This window comes from Canis lupus, chromosome 32, assembly GCF_003254725.2.
Source record: "Canis lupus dingo isolate Sandy chromosome 32, ASM325472v2, whole genome shotgun sequence".
In the NCBI taxonomy this organism is placed as follows: Eukaryota; Metazoa; Chordata; class Mammalia; order Carnivora; family Canidae; genus Canis; species Canis lupus.
Window position 1 is genome coordinate 28,366,436 of NC_064274.1, and position 21,516 is coordinate 28,387,951.

The 21,516-nt window shown below is 40.1% G+C and overlaps 1 protein-coding gene and 1 long non-coding RNA gene across 23 annotated transcripts in view; one reads left to right on the top strand and one right to left on the bottom strand.

Annotated features, from left to right (window-relative positions):
- Positions 1-21,516, top strand: part of SGMS2 (sphingomyelin synthase 2) — a 130,414-nt gene that overhangs the window by 53,029 nt on the left and 55,869 nt on the right. The gene's annotated exons all lie outside the window — the stretch shown is intronic.
- The window catches only part of LOC112671619 (uncharacterized), a 42,134-nt gene continuing 32,097 nt past the window's right edge, over positions 11,480-21,516 (bottom strand). Inside the window, exons 2-4 of the long non-coding RNA XR_003143737.3 lie at positions 17,154-17,228; positions 12,461-13,009; positions 11,480-12,078 (exon numbers count right to left, since the gene is read on the bottom strand). This is a non-coding gene — a long non-coding RNA (uncharacterized LOC112671619). The remainder of the gene's footprint in view (positions 12,079-12,460; positions 13,010-17,153; positions 17,229-21,516) is intronic.

Genomic DNA, 21,516 nt, shown 5'->3' on the forward strand with positions numbered 1-21,516 from the left:
TTTTCCCTATTACCAAACTCTAATTTGATGATTTGCTTCTCATTTAAGATTCAGGTGTACAGTTTTGTTAGTTTGATCACATCACTTAAGACTTTCAAACCAAACTTGGCATAGTCATAGATTTTTTTTAAAAAGAAGCACCAAATGGATTGAGTGTTCTGTATGTACATCTTTTCTTTCAATATACCCCTCCATACTGGTAAAAAAAAAAAAAAAAAAGAATAAAACCACATATGGAAATTGTTAAAGAGGAGGGGATGAAAGGAAATGAAAGGTAACAAATTCAAAGCAAGAGTGGCAGAAAAGACAGCCAGCTACTAAAAGTCAAATCAGGTGAAAGAGTCTGGAAGGACCCCTTCAGGTAAATGTCACTTCTCTGGTAGTGCTTGCGCCGAGGTTCATTTATGTGATACCTTTCACCTGTGGAAAGAAAGCTGCCTGGTTATCAGGGCTAGCCTTAGGCAGACTTGAGAAGGAAGTGAGATACCCACCTTCCAGCATCCTTGACTCTTATGTTTATCCTAGCAGTACTCACTTCTAGAAAGTCTCAATGAGTAGCTGAATAAAGGCAAATTGCTATCCAACTGAAGCTGTGGAACTAGAGGTATCCTATTTATGGAGAATTGGGGGATGTGTGTCTACCCCCTGGAATTTAATTACCTCTTTTTATTAAGATGATTAGAAATGTAAAATACATGATAAGAATTAAACTTTTTTTTTTTAAGATTTTATTTATTTATTCATGAGAGACAGACAGGCAGAGGGAGAAGCAGGCTACATGCAGGGAGCCTGATGGGGGACTCGATCCCGGGACTCCAGAATCACATCCTGGGCCAAAGGCAGGCACTAAACCACTGAGCCACCCAGGGATCCCCAAGAATTAAACTCTTGAAAAGCTTTTTCACAAATAGGAAGGAACTGAAAGGAGGAGGAGCCCTGAAGGTGGAAAGACCACTGCAGAAGCAAGGATGGGAATGTGGCAGAGGCAACTCTATGCCCTCTGGAGGATCACACCCAATCCTGAGGCTACTGGGGATTGGCTCCTCCTCTTGGAACTGGGGTCCTGTGTGATCCTGGAGGGGCTGGCCTGGCAGGCGTGAAAACGTATGTCAGAGGCCTTCTTTGGCCTGTTCCACGATGAGATCCATCCTGGGAAGACACCTCTTAACACACACTCCACTGGACAGGGTTAAGAATTACTTTAAATAAGTAATTCTGATCTAACATCTACATAAAATGTAAAGGAATGAGTTTTCATTTAGGGGTAGAGAAGTGGGGCAAAGCAATACATGATTTTGGATCATGGACCACTTAACTAATTGAGGTGCCTTGGAGGCATACCTTTAGATGGCAGTCCATCTCCAAAGAGAAGTGGAGACCTCTCAGGAAAATGCTTGTGGCAGTAGTTGACCATGAAGCCAAACCTTTAAAACAGAACTGGTCCTCCAAGCTTTATCACACCCAGAAGCTGGACGTAATCCGGTAAAATAGTAATGGTTAAATAATGGGAGAGACTCTGAGATAGTATTTTAAAATCTACATTAGAACCTCTCTTCATCTTCAGACTGACCTGCAAAATAGAAACTGTGAGCTCTCCACTGTGGAGGTAGGGAAACCATTTTTAGAAAGGTTAACATACTCAAGACTGCAGAGCTGGTAGGAAGTAGAGCAAGGGTTTGAAGTGAGAGTCAGATGATTCTAATGCCATGCACTGCCTGATATCCCTCAAGACTTTCTGTAATCTTCCCATTGACTTTGAAGATATGGTAGTTTGGGGGCAGATAATATATTTTTATATGGGATTGTATGTTTACTACCCCATCTTCTGGGATACTTATCTGGTCTGTGCTGCTTTAAGATCATGAAGTAGCCAGAGGGATGAACACACATAGGGTTAGGCCCACCTGGGCAAATGCAAATCTGAGAAAACAGTAGCAGCTGTATGAAATATAAGGCCTCAGGGCTTCCTAAAGAAAGACACACTTATCGGGGAGGAAGTGGGATGTTGTGGGTCCCAACACCCCTCCTCCCCACTAGGTGACCTTGGGCAGCTTCCTTAGATGAACCTCCATTTCCTGGCGGTAAAAAGGGAATAAAATATTTACTTCATAAGGTGACCATAAGACCTATGGAACTTTGTGAGTAAAACACTGAGGGTAATGCTTGGTTCGTATACCTACTCAATGGCTTAGCTTTCATTATTTATTTATTTATTTATTTATTGCATACAGGCTACATCTCTAACTTTTAAAACAAAATGTTCAATCTGATTATCTCAAAAATCAAATGATTTCTTATTTCTTTTATAATAGAATAGCCATTTGTCACATCATGCCTATATTGGTAGGGTCCTGTCCTTTACCCTTCCCTCATCCTTCTTATGGGGGTTAAAATAAAATCATTGAAGTTGTTTGTACACTGCCATTGAATTCAAGAACTTTCGTAAGAAGTGTATAACATCAGCTGTGAATGCTGAAAAGCTTTCAAAGCAGCAATCACAATATGCCAGCCCTCTCAGCAGATGCTGCGAGCGTTAATGTAGCACAACTGTTACTGTGCCTTACAGAGCTCAGCCTTCTGAGGGGTATTGTACCATGAACACCACTGTCCCAGAAAATGCCTGGGGCCATTAAGAATCACAGACCCCACTGTCTTCCCCGATGCTGTGAGTCTTTCTTTAGGAGGCCCTGAGACGGTTTATTTCACACAGCTGCTAGTGTTTTCTGATATTTGCATTTGTTCTGCAAGTTGTTTAAGGTCCAGTTGTGACCACCCCAGTAGCTACCAAACTTTAATAGTAAGAGAGGGTATTGTTTTTATTAAATTATATGTGTGTGTGTATAGGAATATATCCTCTTTGATGGATTGATTAGTGCTGAAAAATACACTAATAGTGGAATATAGTTTGGCCAGTTATAAGCAGCAAGAAGGAACACTTAAAATTGTATTTACCAAACACTTAAAGCACTCAGTATTTGCCAGGATGTTTTTCTGAGCACTTATAACTTATTTACTTCTCCTCCAGACACTCTGAGGTGTATTTTATTGTCCCCATTTTAAAGATGCCCTTTCAAGACAGAAAGATTAAGTCACTTGCCTAAGGTCACACAGCTGGTACAAGGCAGAGTTGGGTTTTGAAAGCAGACAGTTTGGCCGCAGAGTCAAACCACCAAACTGTTGATTGTAGAATCTAGGATGTATCTCACAACTTAAACATCACACCTGTCCAAACATGCCATCAAATCCCTGTGATTTACCATGTGGAGGATTAAACCAGGTCCTGTATTTCAGTATAAGTATTGAAAGATGGCGATGCTTAATTTTCAATGTGGTATTGTCAATCTTCTTTTTTTAAGATTTTATTTATTTGGGGGGGGGGGCAGAGGGAGGGGGAGAAGCAGACTCCGCACTGAACAGGGAGCCCAATGCAGGGCTCAATCCCAGAACCCCGAGATTGTGACCTGAGCTGAAGGCAGATGCTTAACGCACTTGAGCCACCCAGACGCCCCTCAAATGTTTTTCTCTGAAAATTTCTGAGTGTTTGGTCAGGTTTGGTGCTGAGTCTGGGAAAGAGGTGAATTCTTCCATTTCCCTGATTGGTGCACTCAGCTCAGCAAGAAGATGATCTGCAGTCTTATACCTGCTACTCTAATGATACTTATTTTTTAAGTTTTAGAGCTTTCACCTATTATAAAATAGTTGAGAGCCCTACTGGGGGAGAGTAGCTTGTACATGTGAGGTTTCATTGACTGTTTTCCAATTAGTATTGGAGATGGTGGTAAGCAGAAAAATGGCCCCTCAAAGGTTTCACATCCTAATCTCCAGAATCTGTGTATCCCTTATATTATACGGCAAGAGGGAATTAAGGTTGCTCATCTGCTGAGGTTACCATGCAGAGATTCGCCTGGATTATCAGGTTGGACACAGTGAAAAAGAGAAGCACAAGAGTCAGAACCAGAGGGTCAGAACTAGTAGAACTTTGAGTTGAAAAAACTCAGAGGACCATTGCTGGCTTTGAAGATGGAAGGGGGGCCACGAGCCAAGGAATGTATGCAGTTTCTAGGAGCTGGAAAAGGCAGGGAAATAGATTCTCCCTTATGGCCTCCAAAAAGGAATGCAGCCCTGCTGACACTTGGGTTCTAGCCCAGTGCAACTCATTTTGTACTTCTGACCTCCAGAACTGTAAGAAAATAAATGTGTGTTGTTTAAGCCATTAAACTTGTTACCGTAGCAAAAGGAGTTTGGTAACTTGTTACCGTAGCAAAAGGAGACTAATAGAGTTACCAGAACAAGCTGCATTTGGATCTGTTCCTTAGGCCAGCCCTGGGAAAGCTGTTTATTAATCTGTTGATTTATTGTTATGAGCATATCAGGTGTAGCAAGTGTTTACATTTGGGGGGCTATCCTGTTTTATATGCAAAATTAACCACTTTAGGGGTAGAGGAGTTAACTTTTGACAATTCATTTTGATAAATGACATCATTTTTTACACCTAGCAGATGTTTAAAACGACAGTAAGTACCAAGGTTTCAGCAAAAAAAAAAAAAAAAAAAAAGTCCATGGGTTTTGGAGCAAGTTGCACCACTTTGGGCCTTTTTCCATCAGAGCTGCTGGGCAGAAATGTGGCTCTGCATTGCACATAGTGGTCCTCATCACCCTGCATTTGCTTGGGGGTGAGATGATAGTCCAGATGTGGTGGGTATTATCACTTGAGCTTTGATTCCAGATTCCCTTTAGTTTTTTAAAATTTACTCTTTGCTTATATAGCAATGTTAATATGAATTCTCTGAGAGCAGGGACACATCTATGCAAGGACTTTCCAAACTATAATGAATTAAATAAAAGACGGTTTTGTTCATTGGATCATCTGTAATAAGTATCCAGAGGGTTATAGGCCTCCCAAGTGGTGATATCTTGGAGTTAAAGCATTAATTATTTAAATTAAAAATAATAACTTTAATGGATGAGGTTACTTTTTTTTTTTTTTTTTTTAAAGGAATCCTCCAATAATCTTACCTTGTAGCTGGGAGACAACTTCCATTAATTGAGGGTCTCTCCTTTGTACAATGTAGAAATAGCAGCGTAAGGAATAAAATCTTGAGTATTTCCCTGTATTAAAAAATGAAAGCTCATGTAAGATTTTTAAAAATAATTTTAAAGAAATATGGGTGGAAAATTACCTGGATGGCATAAATATATATTTGGCAGTTTCTAGGGGGAAGAGACTGCCTTATGTAAAAATACTTTAAAAATTAGAAACTCGTAAGACCACAGAAATAGGACATTTTCATATTTGCATTTCCTTTAAATATATCCTTTTTAGATTTGGAGTCACTTTGTTAGTTTAGGAGGGAAATTATAGATGTATAAAAAATAGGATTGGATTGATTTCCTCTTATAAATGAAGATTTGGAAAAAACAATGTAGAGGAAAGAGCGTTTCAGTCTGTATTCTAAAATGCTCTGGGAGGAGATTTTTTCTAGGTTCTGTAGGAACTTCTTGAGTCCTGTCCTGGGGGATGCAATGTTCCTATACAACTCTTGACTCATTTGCTTGCATTTTATTCTCATCAAGTAATTCCTGGTTAATAGTTTGCTTTTTCCTGTCAATATCTCTATAGCAGAATGAGGTTGTCTAGGTTATGTAAGAGGCCTAGTAACCTTTGCTAGTACCAGAAGGTATCTATCCTACCTCCTAACCATCATTGATAAGTTAATGGATTGGTGTTTTCTGCTGCATCTCCCATTAGTATGAATCAGTTCCCAACCTCTTTCCTGGGTGAACTGATGAAAGAGTTTCTGGGCAAAGACCAGACCTGGGACCAATGTGATGACCTGCCCCCTCCCCTGGAAGTAACCATCCGTTAAGAACCCAAGGTTGTCTAATAGAAATATATATGAGCCCCACATAAGAGTCACATACACAATTTGAGTTTTCCAACAGCCACATTTTTTTTTTCACAGAAAGTTAAAAAAAAAAAGGTGAAATTAATTTCAACCTTTTAACTCACATCAAAATGTTATATTATCAATTATGATCAATATAAAAATTCTTGACATGTTTATGCATTTCTTCTAAATCTTTGAAATCTGGTATATGTTCTGTGCTCACAGCACATCTCTGCATGGATTGACACTCTGCAAGTGCTCTGTGGCCACGTGTGGCTGGCAGCTACTCCACTGGGCAGTGCAGCTCTGGCTAGCTTTATCCTTAAGCAGCAACACCCTCCGTGAAGCTGAAGATAATTCTTTAATGGTTGCCATCCAGTGACCCTGGTGTGTTGTAGAAAAACTGAATGATGTCATGGAATCGCCCGAGTGAGCACCAGAGAAAAGTGTTTCTTGTGCCTTTTGCTAGAAAGAGTGAAAAAGCCGAATGGTAGGGTAGAACATGTCTCTAAAGTTATCTGTAACATAAATTTTTGAATTTCGATGTCAGGAGGTGTGCCTGGACCTACAAAAGAAAGATTTAGATAATTAGACTCAAGCTTACAGAAAAGATGACTGTTAATAGGGGTTTGTGAACTGTGATACCATAAGATGTGTGCAATGTCTGGCTTGGTGTCCCCTCACTGTCAGATCTATTTATCTGCCACCATCTTCATCCTGCTCTTACCCTATTTATATGCATAACGCTCCTCATTAGTATATGCACTTGCTCAGTTGCTGATGGGAACAATTTGAGAAGCGAGACTACTATAAAACCTAGATGACAGAAGTCATTACTTGATATCAAATATCGTCTGCCAGGAACTTTGAGATTAGAATAGAAGACACAGGCACAGAGTGAGAGGGAGAGAAGGGAGGGGAGGGAGGAAGGGAAGAATGCAATTCTGTGTAGGGAATATAACTAAAAGCAGAGGATTTCATAGCAAAAAATTCCCCAGCTACTGGACAAGCCACTGTTCTCATGAAATTCTCGAGAAAGTTTGCTTTGGGTTTCAGAAACATGTTGACTAATTCAAATACCTCCACAACACAGATGGTTGAGACATAGTCCCAAGCCTTCCTCAATTCCTTCTGAAATTAACGCATCCAACACAATGTTTTGCACACTTGCCATGCTCTAGACTTTATTCTTGATTCTAGGGATTCAGTGAACAGTAGTCAAGGTTTCTACCCTAGTGGAGATTGAGTTTATGTGTTGAGAGAAGAGGCTGAAAAGAGAGGTTGAGCAATGTAAACAAGTCAAACCAATAAATAAACAATAAAGTTCAGAGTTGGACCTGTTCTTCAAAGGCAACATGGTCATACTGTGGAGTGACTGGGAAAGCCTGCGCTATCAGTCAGGAAAGGTTTGTTGGAAACAGCGAGACTTGCAGTAGGGGGTAAAGGAGGAGGGTAAAGAGGAAGAGTGTGTGTGGCAGCCTGGGAAGGAGAGTGGTTGGTCACAGGAGAAGAGGGGGGGAGCCAGAAGTGAGGCCAGACCCGGCAGTGTGGGGCTTGCAGACTTTGTAAGGAGAATGAGCCTTCTTGCAAATGCAGTGAGGAGGTGTCCTGAAGTGGTCTAAGAAAGAACAGGCATGATCTGATGTATATTTATAACAGACCTCGGGCTGCTGAACAAAAAATGGAGTAGAAGGGGATGAGAGTAGAAGCAGGATCAGTTGTGAAGCTACTGCATAAGGAAGGATGCGGCCAGCAGTAGGGTGGCTGTGCTGGGGAGGGAGAGTCCTGGATGGATTTGAGAGGGATGGAGGGAGAATTGATAAGACTTGTGGTGAGGTTTGGATGAGTGACACGAGTGAGTAGAAGTCAAGCAGGACTTCCAGATGTGTGGTGGGTGAGAGGATTATAGGAAATAGAGTTGTGTCCTTGCCATGGGTTTGTTCGAGTTGCCTGTTAGTCATTCCTAATGGAGACAGGAGTCAGATAGCCAGCAATGACCAAGAGACCTGCATTCAGGTGTGAGGTCGGGGTTAAAGCTGTTTCATTACGGGAGTGGTGGCATATAAAGTTACAGGGAATCTCCAGGCACCTCGGGAGATTTCATAGGCAGAGAAGGGAGAAGGAGATCAGACTCCAAGCAGTAACAGACATGAGAGCTCAAGTAGGAGACCAGGGAGTAACCAATGAGGCAGGAGGAGGACCAGAAGAGGGGTGTTCTGACACCAGCAGAATCGGGTGTCTAGGGATCCCTGGGTGGCTCAGCAGTTTAGCGCCTGCCTTCGGCCCAGGGCGTGCTCCTGGAGTCCTGGGATCAAGTCCCACATCAGACTCCCTGCATGAAGCCTGCTTCTTCCTCTGCCTGTGTCTCTGCCTCTCTCTCTCTCTCTTTCTGTGTGTCTCTCATGAATAAATAAATAAAATCTTTAAAAAAATGGGGTGTCTAGAGCAGGTTGGCATCATCAGTTCTGATGTAAGTTCTTGAGAAGTTGAGGAAGAGGAGAACACAAGTATTCATTGGGTTTAGCAATATGGAGGATTTCTTTAGGTGATCTTGGTCTTTAGAGATGTGACTACGGCACCAATGAATTGGCCTCCAGCATCTCCTGCAGGAAACTTTCCCTACTTCTCCACATCATCTTTGCGGGCTAGGAGTTGTCTCTCTGTTCCACAGTACTGAGGTCTTTTCTCTGTCACTGGGCTACCATGTCCTAAACCATACCATGATTTCTGTTGAAATATGATTCTGTAAGACTGAGTTCTTTAACAGCAAAATTTATAAGTTGTGTTTTTGTTTTTTGTATTTCCTAGCACGAGGCAGACATTCAATATGTATTTTCTGAATTAATGCATGGAGTATTTTTGAATACTGCAGTTTTGCTTGTGTTACTTACCCATGTGTTGTGGCAGGCAGAGGCCAATGAAGAGCACAGGTTTTCATATTCTGTCTGCTGCCCTCTGCCTTTTACAGTGGTGGTCTTGCTGGGCTGAGGGTAGCTTTGGTCCCTGGTTTGCACCCTCACCCCTCGGCTCCTCCCCCTCCCCCCCATACCACTTACTTGTGGCAGCTTTGGAAGCCTTGCTTCGCTCTCTCCTTCTGGTCCTCTCTCCTTACCTCTTTCACTCATACCTAGTACCTTCTTGGAAGCACCTGTGAAAATAATTTCCCCTTTCAGAAACCACATCTCTTCCCCACCATCACATTCTTTGAGTGAAGTCATCTGCAATTACTTCATACAATTTACCACTTTTACCCCATTGCGTACTTACACATCTTCAGGCCTCAAGGCAACTGACTATAGCAACCTCAAAAGGGTTCTTTTCAGCAAGTTTCCTCTTTTTTTTTTTCCTTGTGGTTATTTTCCCCATCAGAGCTGTGTGGAAAATTTTTTTCTACAGTATTTCTATCACTTTGTTTTCCACTTCATTATCCTCCTGTTGCGACACCGCAATTATACTAGTTGCTGTGGAGATATTAAGTGCATTGCTAATAATGGAGGATTATTCCTTTAGGTGGAAGAATAGAAGCAAGAGGAGAATATAAGTCTTGTTTTTGTGCAAATGTTTCCTAGTAACAAAAATAACTAAGTGGTACTAAAGACTGTGGTGCAGAAATATCTATATGGGGTTGGCTTATGTTTGTTTTTGTTTTTGTTTTCTTTTTTTCTTTTTCTGGCTTATGTTTTTAGAAAGAATTGGCTTTCTTAACTAAAGAAGATATTAATTTAAGCTTCTGGTCCTCTTAGAGATGAAGTCCTTAGTTTAATACTTTATTCATTCTTTATATTCTTTGTCTAGTGTTGTCCCATAAAGACCAAATTTTTTGTGGACTTTTAAAATTTTTAAATCTTTTAAAACCTACTTCTTAAAACCTTTTTTAAAAAACTTTACTAGGGCAGCCCCGTTGGTGCAGCGGTTTAGCGCCGCCTGCAGCCCGGGGTGTGATCCTGGAGACCCGGGATCGAGTTCCACGCCGGGCTTCCTGCATGGAGCCTGCTTCTCCCTCTGCCGTGTCTCTGCCTCTCTCTCGCTCTCTCTGAATAAAATCAATCAATCAATCAATCAATCAATCTTAAAAAAAATTTACTAGAGGATATAAATCTTAATATTGTTCATCCGATTTTTATTTAATGAAATCTTAGTTTTCCAAGGACCTTTTTTTTTTTTTTAAGGTTTATTCATTTTGGAGAGAGAGCTCATGTGAGCACGGGGTGGGGCAGAAGGAGAGGGAGAGAGAAACTTTTAGCGGACTCCTCGCTGAGCTTGGAGGCTGATGTGGGGCTTGATCTCATGGCCCTGAGATCATGACCTAAGCTGAAACCAAAAGACAGATGCTTAACCAACTGTGCCACCCAGAGGCCCCTCCATGGACTTTATTTATTTATTTATTTTTTAAAATTTTTATTTATTTATGATAGTCACACAGAGAGAGAGAGAGAGAGAGGCAGAGACATAGGCAGAGGGAGAAGCAGGCTCCATGCACCGGGAGCCTGACGTGGGACTCGATCCCGGGTCTCCAGGATCGCGCTCTAGGCCAAAGGCAGGCGCTAAACCGCTGCGCCACCCAGGGTTCCCTCCATGGACTTTATTAGAATTAAAGTGATCATGTGTCCTGGTTTGCTCAGGATAGCCCTGGTGTATAACTGTTGTCCTGGTGTAATTATTAGTAAGGCTATCTTGCACTCTCAGAACTGGCCTGGTTAGGATGTTAAATTATGGTTACCCTAAAAGAGGCCACATTTAATTTTTTAATTTTTAAAGATTTGAGAGAGCGAGAGCAAGGGGAAGAGGACAAGGGAGAGAATCCTCAAGCAAACTCCCCACCAAGCACAGAGCCTGATGTGGGGTCGATCCCAGCACTCTAGATCATGACGTGAGCTGAAGCTAAGAGCCAGACTTTTAACAGATTGAACCACCCAGGTGCCCCAAAGGTCACATTTAACTAAGAAAACTAAGGGAATGAAGTACTTTATGTATTTTTTTGTTTTAATCCAGATAACATATATGTACATATTTTTAGATAGCTATAGATGGATATACATATGTGGATTATATACATCCATATATACACAAAAATGAATGTGTTTTTCTTTTACTTCCTCCAATAATAGTTTAAAACTTGCCAAATGTCATGAGGTATCTTGAAAGACACATGTATACTTATACACACATGTATACACACACACACACACACACACACACACACAAACATTTCTCATCTTAATAATTCCCTTTCACTAAAATTCGTTTTACTGTAATAATGCCTGACCTGGCTCTTCCTAAAACAGACAGGAGCTATTTTCAGGGACTAATGTCCAAATGTTAGCTATTCTGATTTGAAATGACTTCTCATATCTCGTTTGATTTCCCTCTGTCTAATACAAATGCTCACCTGTAGTTCACATGAGATTTTTTTTTCCCTGCATGTAGTAGGATTGGGTGTGTACCCTAGACTATTCCATTGTATCATCTATTAGCAGCTCAATTACTGATACACCCAAAGGTAGGACAACAGCCACTAGAATAAGAAAAGTCTTTTAAAATCTTGGATACTTTTTTTTTTTTAAAGATTTTATTTATTTGAGAGAGAGAGGACAGCATGAGCAGGGGAAAAAGCAGAGGGAGAGGGAGAGGCAGACTGCCTGCTGAGCAGAGAGCCCAACATCATGCTCCATCCGGGACCCTGGGATCATGAGCTGAGCCAAAGGCAGATACTTAACTCACTGAGCCATCCAGGCACCCAAAATCTTGGACACCTTGAGAGTAAAATGTACCCTTTAGATATTCAAACTTGCATTTAAAAAAATATGCACATTCCTTCCCTAATCCACCCCCTTTAGTGTCAAGTTTATTATTGTAAACACCCTGAAAATTGTATTAAGATTTTCATCATTGATTGAAGATCCTTGGGAAAATTTCTGGCAGTTGATGTTCTGGGGGACCTTGAGGTGGCTTGAAAAGAAAGGAAGAGTTAGTGAGTTGCCAGTATGGAAGGCTGTCTCTAGGGGTTTATCTCCAGAGAAGGGTGCTGACACATCCTTAAGTACATCAGGAGAAAACAAGTCGGTTGAAGGAGGAGGGCTTGGCAAGAAGCAGAGAGCACCCTTCTGTGCCAGGCTGGGTGTGCAGTTGTGAACAGACAGACATGGTCTCTCCCCTCAGGAGCCTACAGCCTAGTCAGGGAGCCAGCCACCTGATTAAAACAAGAAAACAAGTATATAATCACAAGTTGTGAAAGTGGGTCAGTGGTGCTGAGAAAGAACAAGAGGGGAGACCTTTCTAAGTTTGGGAAAGCACCCCTTGAGGAAGGAACATGAAAGTTGAGAAGCGAAGGCTGAGAAGATGCTGGCCGTTTGCAGCTGTTTGTGCAAGCAAAAAACCAGTGGTGATGTTGCTCTATCAAGGTGGGACTCGGGTTAAGTAATTTGTTTTGGATCATTTAGCCAATTAGTAGCAAATGAGGGGGCCCTTTGGATTCTTTTTTTTTTTTTTTCATTATTGCCTTTTTAGATAGTTTTTTCCTAACGACTCCCTTCCCCCTGTGAAATTTTAATGCCCTTTGGAGGATCACAAACCATTTCTTCCACCCTGAGAGCACCAGTTTTCACCAACGAGAATGGCCATTCTAGTAGTAATTGTCTGTGGGGTTCATTTTAGGACAGTCAGAAATAGGCTTCTATTGAGTTCACATAGTAGTATCCTTGGATCTCCAACTGGATTTGAAGTTTCTTGAGGCAGAGACCATCTCCAGGAGCAACAATAGTAAGAATGGATGGCACTTACTGTGACACTTTTTAAAATCTTCCTTGGGATTGGGAAGAGTGAAATAAAAGTGTCTGAAGTAGAGTATGAAAAATCCTAATTTATCTAGTTTAATTTTATATTTAGATGAAGAAACTAAGACTACTAGGAACGCTCTTTAATTCATTTTGGCACCATTTTCAGGACACTCTTGGTCAGGACCAAATTCAGGAAGATGTGGATCGTCAGGAGTAGTCCAGGTTTTATTGTATAGCCAGCCTGAAGATTGCATGTGCATCAAGTTGCGATCCTACCTAGGGAGATTAAGTTGGCAGATTCTTCCAATACTTTTCTAAGACATGATGAAGATTGTGAAAACAGTGCTGTATAGAAGGATAAAAAGGAAAATATGATTAAATGATCACTTCTATGTTTCAGAGGCAGCACATCTAAAAGGCAGCTCTATAGGAATTTAGGAGAAAAGCAAACTAAAGATACAGGAACCTTTTTAAGAGAAGGAAATTAAGGGAGTGATATCACTGTTTTTTACCACTGAGATTCTTTTGTCATTAAGGTTGCAATTATACACGTCTAAAGGATGTGAGTTTATCAAAGATAATTCATGTAATATATAAGGTTGGGAGAAATTCAGGGAATATATCTGAAATTGGGTGATGGAATTGGTTGGCCTCTTTTTCTGTATCTGTCTTTGTGTGTTCACATATGTGAACATCAAGCTTGTTCTAGTTTTCTGGCCAACGGTCATGGAAATTGGAGAAAAGGGCACCTGTCTAAATGACCAGGTCTTGTAATGTCCTTCTGTGCCTCTGAATTTTGGAGGTAGGCTCAGTGGATGACACAGACTTCTAAACTTTGCAGTGATTATTTACTTTTACTGTATCTTCATTCCCCCCCCTCCCAGTCACATACAGATTTTAATTTTTCTTCAAGATCTCTATTCAGTGGTGTAACCCATGTCTACTGCCCACTTCTCCCAACCCTTTCTAATCTTTCTTTTTGGTTGTTTTGTTTATCTTCTTGACAAGTTCATCACCTCCATAGTAGGTGAGCAAGAAGCAAGAAAGTTATGAAACTACAGCCAGGTGGACGTAATTTATAAAAATCCCTCCAAAGAGTAAAGTGGAAAAGACAAAAAGTAAAGATAATGCACAGTATCAGTCCCTAAACCTCACTTATATTCTTTGTGCTTCATTTGCACAAGCAGTGGAGCCCTAGCCCTACTTAGCCATCATGAAGAAAATGAAGCTGAATTGGGTTGGTTGGTTGGTTGAAATGATGTCCTTGCACTGCACTTCTAAAGTGCTATTTGTGAAACAATCAGGGTTGGATATATACTTTTTTTATACAAGTACTTAACTACCTATTTTTGAATTCTGAGAATCCTTCGTCTCCTTCCAACATGAAACCAAAAACAGGAGATGTTGACAAAATGCTTTTTTGAATCCTTTGTCTTCAAAGACATTTTTATTCATTTAAATGAGATTTGGTTATCTTCTATGAAGAATTTGGGTTGACTCTTTCAACCTAGTCAGAATTTAACAAATACAGCTGTCTGATGAGCCACCTTTATTATTAAATATTTGTTTTTAAATCATGTTACTAACAGTTTTTAAATATTATGTCTGGAAACGGAAGTAGTGGAAGTGATGTGTCAGCTGTGAATTGCTGTGGACACAGTTGTCAGTGAGAAACAGAATAAGCTGAGGGTGTGCCAACTACAGGACACTGGAAACAGAACTATGAGGCCCAGACTCCTGGGGGTCAGCCTCCATCCTGAGGCTGCTTTCACAGGAAGCAGTTTTAAGGTCTTACACCCTTTGGGTTAGGACTAAAGAGGAAAATCATTGTGCAGGAGGGTTCTACTTTATAAAAGGCTTTCAGGGTAATTAGGTTCTATGAACAACTGTGAACTGAAGATGTAATTCATAGGAGCCTTAAGAAGGCTTGATTGAAACTGAGATGTATTAATTTAAAATCACTGTATACCACTTACATGGAATTTTGCAAATGGCAGAAAAATATCTTTTGGACCTGGCCACTATTTCTTTAGTCAAATTTCTGTCTTATCAGCTGATATGCTTCATGTTGGCTGCATGTGAACTGATGGCAAGGTTCTTGGTAGAAGGTTCTTGAGGCAAAAGCACCTTGAGAACTCTTCAGTGAAGGGGCTTCATTAATGTGTTTGCCTACAAGAATGTTCTTAAGGAATGTCTTAGGTGTCATGTTGGAAGCCCCATTAAGTCTTCTCTTAGGTATGGTTTCATCCCGATACGGTTTTGCAAATAGCACGTTATGGATCTGTGCTAAGCGACTCCCTCCGTGTGCGTAGGCTGTACTGAATGAGTCCCTTAACTTCAGCAGTGATGAGATGTGCCCTGACATTTGGTATACAGAGCATGGCCTTCGTGTTTGTTGGAATGAACATGTATGTGGAATATGAAAACCTATGGGGGCCATGATGGAGTTATAGATCTAAACATATTATACCACAAAATGGAGTGTTGCCCTGACCACAGAGGTTGCTTCATCAACATTAAATAGTGTTTAGAATGCTCTCTACATTTAGAAGGCTTAAGTGCTTTTGAATTATAAAGCAAATTGTCTTTGTTCTTGAAGGATATATCAGGGCTGTTTTTGAAATTAACTTTGGAATATTGCTTTATAGCTTAAATCCCAATATTTGGAATATTTTTAATTTTGAAAAACTTATCACTATCTTAAATATGAGTGAGTTTATAGGTAAATTGAAGAAGTATTTTTTTTTTAATCAATAGGTTTGATTTTTTGGAGCAGTTTTAGGTTTACAGAAAAATTGAGCAGAAAGTACAGAGTTCCCACATGCTGCCCCTCCCCCTACTCCCAGTTTTCCCTATCATTAACGTCTTGCTTCAGTATCCTACATTTGTTATCATTGATGAGCCAATATTGATACATTATTATTAACTAAAGTCCATAGTCTACATTCAGGTTCACTCTTTGTGTTATATATTCTATGTGTTTTGAAAAATGTGCAATGACATGTATCCACCATTACAGTATCTTATAAAATACTTACTCTGCCCTAAAAATTCCCAGTAGTTTAACCTTTACATTCACCAGCCCTAACTCCTAGCACTCACTGATCTTTTTTTTTAAAGACGTTTATTTTACAGAGTGCGAGGAGAGGGGCGGGCAGAGAGTGAGGGGAAAAGGAATCCCAAAGACTTCATGCTAAGCACAAAACCCAACATGGGGCTCAATTAAACAATGCTGAGGTCATGACCTGAGCCAAAATCAAGAGTTGGACATTTAACCAACTGAGCTACCCAGGTGCCCCTTTGTAAATATATTTTATCAAGTTGAGGAAGTTTCCCTGTAGTCTTAATTAACTGAGAGTTTTTATCATGAATGAGTGCTGGATTTTGTCAAATACTTTTTCTGGATCTATTGATATGATCATGTGATTTTTCTTTAGCCTCTTGCTGTGATGGATTACATTATTGATTTTTGAATGTTTAATTAGCTTTGCATGCCTGGTACAAATTGTAGCTATAGTGTATAATTGTATATATTGTTGGATTAAATTTGCTAATATTCTGTTGGGGATTTTTTTCATCTTTGTTCATGATGAGAGATATTGGTGGTCTTTTCTTTTTTAATGTTTTTGTCTGGTTTTGGTGTTATAGTAATGCCTCATAGTGTGATTTAGGAAGGACTCCCTTTGCTTCTGTCTTTCAAAAGAGACTGTAAAGAATTGGTATCATTTCTTCCTTAAATGTTTGGTGGAATTTACCCATGATGCCATCTGAGCCAGGTGCTTTGTATTTTGGAATATTATTGATTCAATTTCTTTAATAGATATAGGCTTATTTGGATGATCTGTTTCTTGTATGAGTTTTCTCAGATTGTATCTTTTAACTAATTGGCCCAGTACACCTAAGGTATCACATTTGAGGGCATGGAATTGTTAATAGGTTTACATTATTTTTTTTTAAGATTTTATTTATTTATGAGAGACACACAGAGGCAGAGACATAGGCAGAGGGAGAAGCAGGTTCCCCACAGGGAGCATGATGTGGGACTCGATCCCAGGACCCTGGGATCACGACCTGAGCCAAAGGCAGATGCTCAACCACTGAGCCACCCAGGCATCCCAAAGCCAGGTCTCCTAATTTAATGAATTATTCTTTGCCCATGATGTTTCTCCCAGAAAGCCCCTTTGCTTCTTATTTTCATATTTTTTGCTGCTGACAAAGAATAGCACACCCACTAATACACTATTACAGTTTAACCAGGGTACCATGAAAAGTGAATGTGTATACCCTGACTGGCAAGAGGACACATGCATGCATTTCTTTTACACATTTTGTTTGTTTAGAGATGTGATGGAGAACTGGGATTATATACTATCTGTAAACCTTTCTGCAAGTATAAGTTAAGAATTCTTGACTTTCCCCTGTAACAAGCTCTAGACACTTCAGGGAGATGGGGGTGGAGTGAATTGGGAGTTCTTTCTATGTGCTGAACCTCATCCTTCTCCTGAAGGTGGCATATTCGAAGGTCAAGGTGGCAACCAAGGTGTCCAAGGCTATAGAGAGTGCCCTGAAAGCAAGAGAGAAGAAGCATGGTCTTTAATAATGACATTCATAGTGTTTACTCCTTAAACTTTAACTTTTTGTGCTTGAGGCATAACCTCTGACCACACGTAACTTAGAAGCTCAAGGAAAAAGCATGTGGCTGACTTACTTGCTCAGCATCACCGTCCCATTTTGTGGCAGCTCATTAGAGCCTCAGGTTCCACCATCAGGCTTCTGGTTTACATCTAAATGCTCAGCTGTGGCCCCTACCCCCAACATGTGTTCATCATCCCAGATCTCTGGGTGCTTTGCTTCATCTTCCTTTATCTTGCTCAAGACTCAGTTACAAAAAGTTCTATCAGTGAGCCCCTCATTTCACTTCCTTCTTTTTTCTTCCTCTTTTCTAGTTATTCCTGGTTCTTTCATTGTTCTTCTATTTGGACACCAAATAATTCCTGAGAGTTTACTTCCTCGACTCTCATTTTGTTCCCTACACATCATCCTTAATCTAATACTTACAAGAAGACCTTGGGGCACCTGGGTAGCTCAGTTGGTTAAGTGTCTGGCTGTTGGCTTCAGCTCAGGTTGTGATCTCAGGGTCCAGGGACCCCTAATTCAGAGTCTGTGAGATTCTCTCTGTCTCTCTCTCTTTAAAAAAAAAAGGGAGGGAGGGAGAGAGAAAGAGAGATCGATCTTAAAAGATGTTGGCTCTGTGAAATAAGGATTATGTCACTATACCAGTATGTAATTTGCCCTGGCATTGTTTGGAAGGAGTGTTGGAAGCCTGTTGGATGAGACCAAGAGATGGGTGGGCACAAGGTAAACCAGGTAAACTATAAAAGAGTTGAAGGAGGAAGTGTAAATTATTCATTTTTAAAACCAGGTTTCTTACCAGAGAAGCAAACTGCTGATAACTAGTAAGGAAGCCAGAGTCAACCACCTCTTAGAAATCTTAAGAGCAAGGACAACAAAAGAGTAGGAGAGAAAGAGATAAACTGGAAGAAATGGTCCCAGATCCAAGAGATTGGCATGGCTGGGAATCTGAAGGAGATGGCTGAGGGAGAGATGGAAGGTTTGCATGGTTTAGCTCTGGATAAATGCCTTAGGTGTAGCTTGTCTGCTTCTTCTGTTAACTTACCGGGTATGTACAGGGTACTGTAGGATCCCAGTGGTTTTGGTTGTAACACTTAATGTGTGTCCTGAGGAGCTACACTGCCTCCAACAGATATAGTCTCTCCTTGACCAAAGGTGAACTCTCTCTGGCAGCCTCTTACTAATAACAGCCTCCTCCCAAATTTGTTTCCATCTTAGTTCATATTTATCCATGTCTCATTTTTACTTCTAGCTTCATTTTTATTTTAAAAGACAAGATTTTATTTGAGCCAGAGTCATCATAGTGCATATGTACAGTTTGCTTTAATTTTATGAGCTATATAATTATGCCATATTTAACCAGAGGGGCTGACCTCTTTGCTGTTTGGTGGTACATTACCACAAATGGTATCTTGCTAAAAAGAAAACTTTTAAGTTTCTAGGACAGAGTATTTTTATTTGCTTACCCCACACACAGTGACCAAAATGAAAAATAGAGTTTATTATTTTTATCCTCAGTACATAATGATATCATTATTAGACTTTGTGCTTATGGTGTTTTTTTTGAATTGTAAATATGGTAAATAATATTTGGAAATTTGTATTGGGATTTTAGCCTCATCTTTTCTCTTTAACTTTTTAATTATAATAACTACTTATGTTTATCTTAGAAACATTTATACCTGGATAAGAAGGAAAGTTTAAGTCACATATAAATCTATCACCTGTTACTATTTTGCATTATATTTGCATCATTTCCTTCGAGAAGGCTTTCTTTGTTCAGTCTTCCAGAATGGATTAGGGCCCCCTCCACCAACTCCACATTTTCCTCTCTCTCCATCGTACCAGTTTGGTAAGTATAGCTATGTAGTCGATTGTTAGTAAAGATTTACTTGTCTCTTTTCTGTAAACTCCATGAGGGAAGGGACCAATTCGGTCAGGTTTTCTACTATCTCCAGGGCATACAGCCAATGGTTATTTGTTCATAGCCTAACTCCTTCGTTGTAAGATAGTAGTCAGCTGTGTTCCTGAAGAGTCCTGTGTAAGCTCCTTGCAAGTCAGATAAGGAAGTCACTGAAGTAATCCTACAAAGGGCAGGGAAGAGGGAAAGCACTTTAATAACATAAAATCGACAAATTTGACGCCTTGAATATTTTCAGAAGCAGAGTCCTTGGATGTACCTATGGCAGATATGAATGAGAGAGGGAAAGAGAAAAGGAGGGGTAGGAATGACCCACCCATTTAGATGGGTACCTTAAGAGTAAAATTATGTTATGAGAACTCAAATAGTGTTTTCTAATTATAGACTCTTAAATTTAAAATATCTTGAAAGGTCACTCTGTACCTCCCTCTGCCTAATACAAACTGCATTCAAAATATCCCAGAAATACGAGTCAATTTTTTTTTTAAGGCTAGAGAGAAAAGTTGAACAACAGATTAAAAAACCCCATGTCTTGCAACCTTTGCTTTTGATAGTTTTTCTGTTAGGTCTTCCACAAAGAAATGACTGGCAATCTAGTCCTTTCCTTCATGATACAAAGGTATTACTGTTAAATCCAAACTCCTAAACTCCTTAGAGTAAAAGTCATAAGAAATAAGAAGATCACAGTGGGTATCACAGTAGTGAAATATATAATTACTTAACTTTATGAAATGCTTTCAGATCTTCTGCAATAAAAGAAAATAACCCCTTTGTACTTTATTTTTTTTTCCCTTTGTACTTTAATACTGAAAGTGAGAAACTGTTTAACCTTATTAGTAAGCAAAGAAACACAAATCAAAGTGAGATGTCATCCTTTCACATATTAAATTGGCTATAAAAACAAAAACCAGGGGCAGCCTGGATGGCTCAGAGGTTTACGCCGCCTTCAGCCCAGGGCCTGATCCTGGAGACCTGGGATCGAGTCTCACATTAGGCTCCCTGCATGGAGCCTGCTTCTCCCTCTGCCTGTCTCTCTCTCTCTCTCTCTCTCTTTGTGTCTCTCATGAATAAATAAATTAAAAAAAAATCCTCATGCTCCTCTCCAGGACTATCATAAAATACATTATATTTTACAAACACCCTAAAAACGTGAACAAAGATTCAGCTCTGAGCCTCTAACACTGCCGGTAACAGTAAAAAGCTGGAAATAACTAGGTGTCTAACAGGATCTAATCCTTTAGATTGCTTAAATACACTGTGGTAGATGGACACAATGGAATACTGAAATACTTCCTTACTCTGTTTAGTGGGGAGTGATAAGAGATTCATTATACCCCCAAGAGTATAAAACAGTAGTATGTCTGGCTTTAACAACACTTCACAAGTATTAAAATGAAAATATATGGCAATATTTGATTAACAATTCAAAGACTAACACTGAAGATAAATTCTTAAATAAGTAGCCTTAAGAACAACATACTTTGCCTGATGGAATGAAAAAGTTGACAAGTCTCTGGGACATCATCTTATTCATAGGACTTGTGGAATAGCCAGGGAAGTTCAGTGGCACCCTGTCTTCTAAGTATAGGACAGGAATATCTGAAGCAACAAAAGGTCCTTTTCTAGCTAAGGTCTGTTCGCTAATAACTAGTCTTTTTTTTTTTTTTTAAAGATTTTATTTATTTATTCATAGAGACACACAGAGAGAGAGAGGCAGAGGCACAGACACAGGCAGAGGGAGAAGCAGGCTCCATGCAGGGAGCCCAACACGGGACTCGATCCAGGGTCTCCAGGATCACACCCTGGGCTGCAGGCGGTGCTAAACCGCTGCGCCACCGGGGCTACCCAATAACTAGTCTTTAAAATAAAAATCCATCTCTTTTCCAATTTATATATTTTTTAAATATTTTATTTATTTATTCGAGGGAGAGAGAGAGAGAGAGAGGCAGAGACACAGGCAGAGGAAGAAGCAGGCTCCATGCAGGGACCCCAGGATCACACCCTGGGCTGCAGGCGGCGCTAAACCGCTGGGCCACTGGGGCTGCCCTATATTCTATATTCCAACTTACATCACGATAAAACGTGCCTTAACCATACTGGCTTTTGTCATTTGGAAAATCTCCATGTTTTACTGCCAGGTAGAGCCTGAGATGACTATGACAGAAGGAACATTCTTTTAAATTGTTTAATCCCCTGAGATGATTATGGCCGTTCTTTGCCAGACAATGACTCTAAAGTCCATTAGACATAGATGCTTCTAGGGAGAGTTGCTTTCAATGCATCAGGTTACTCAGGTCCA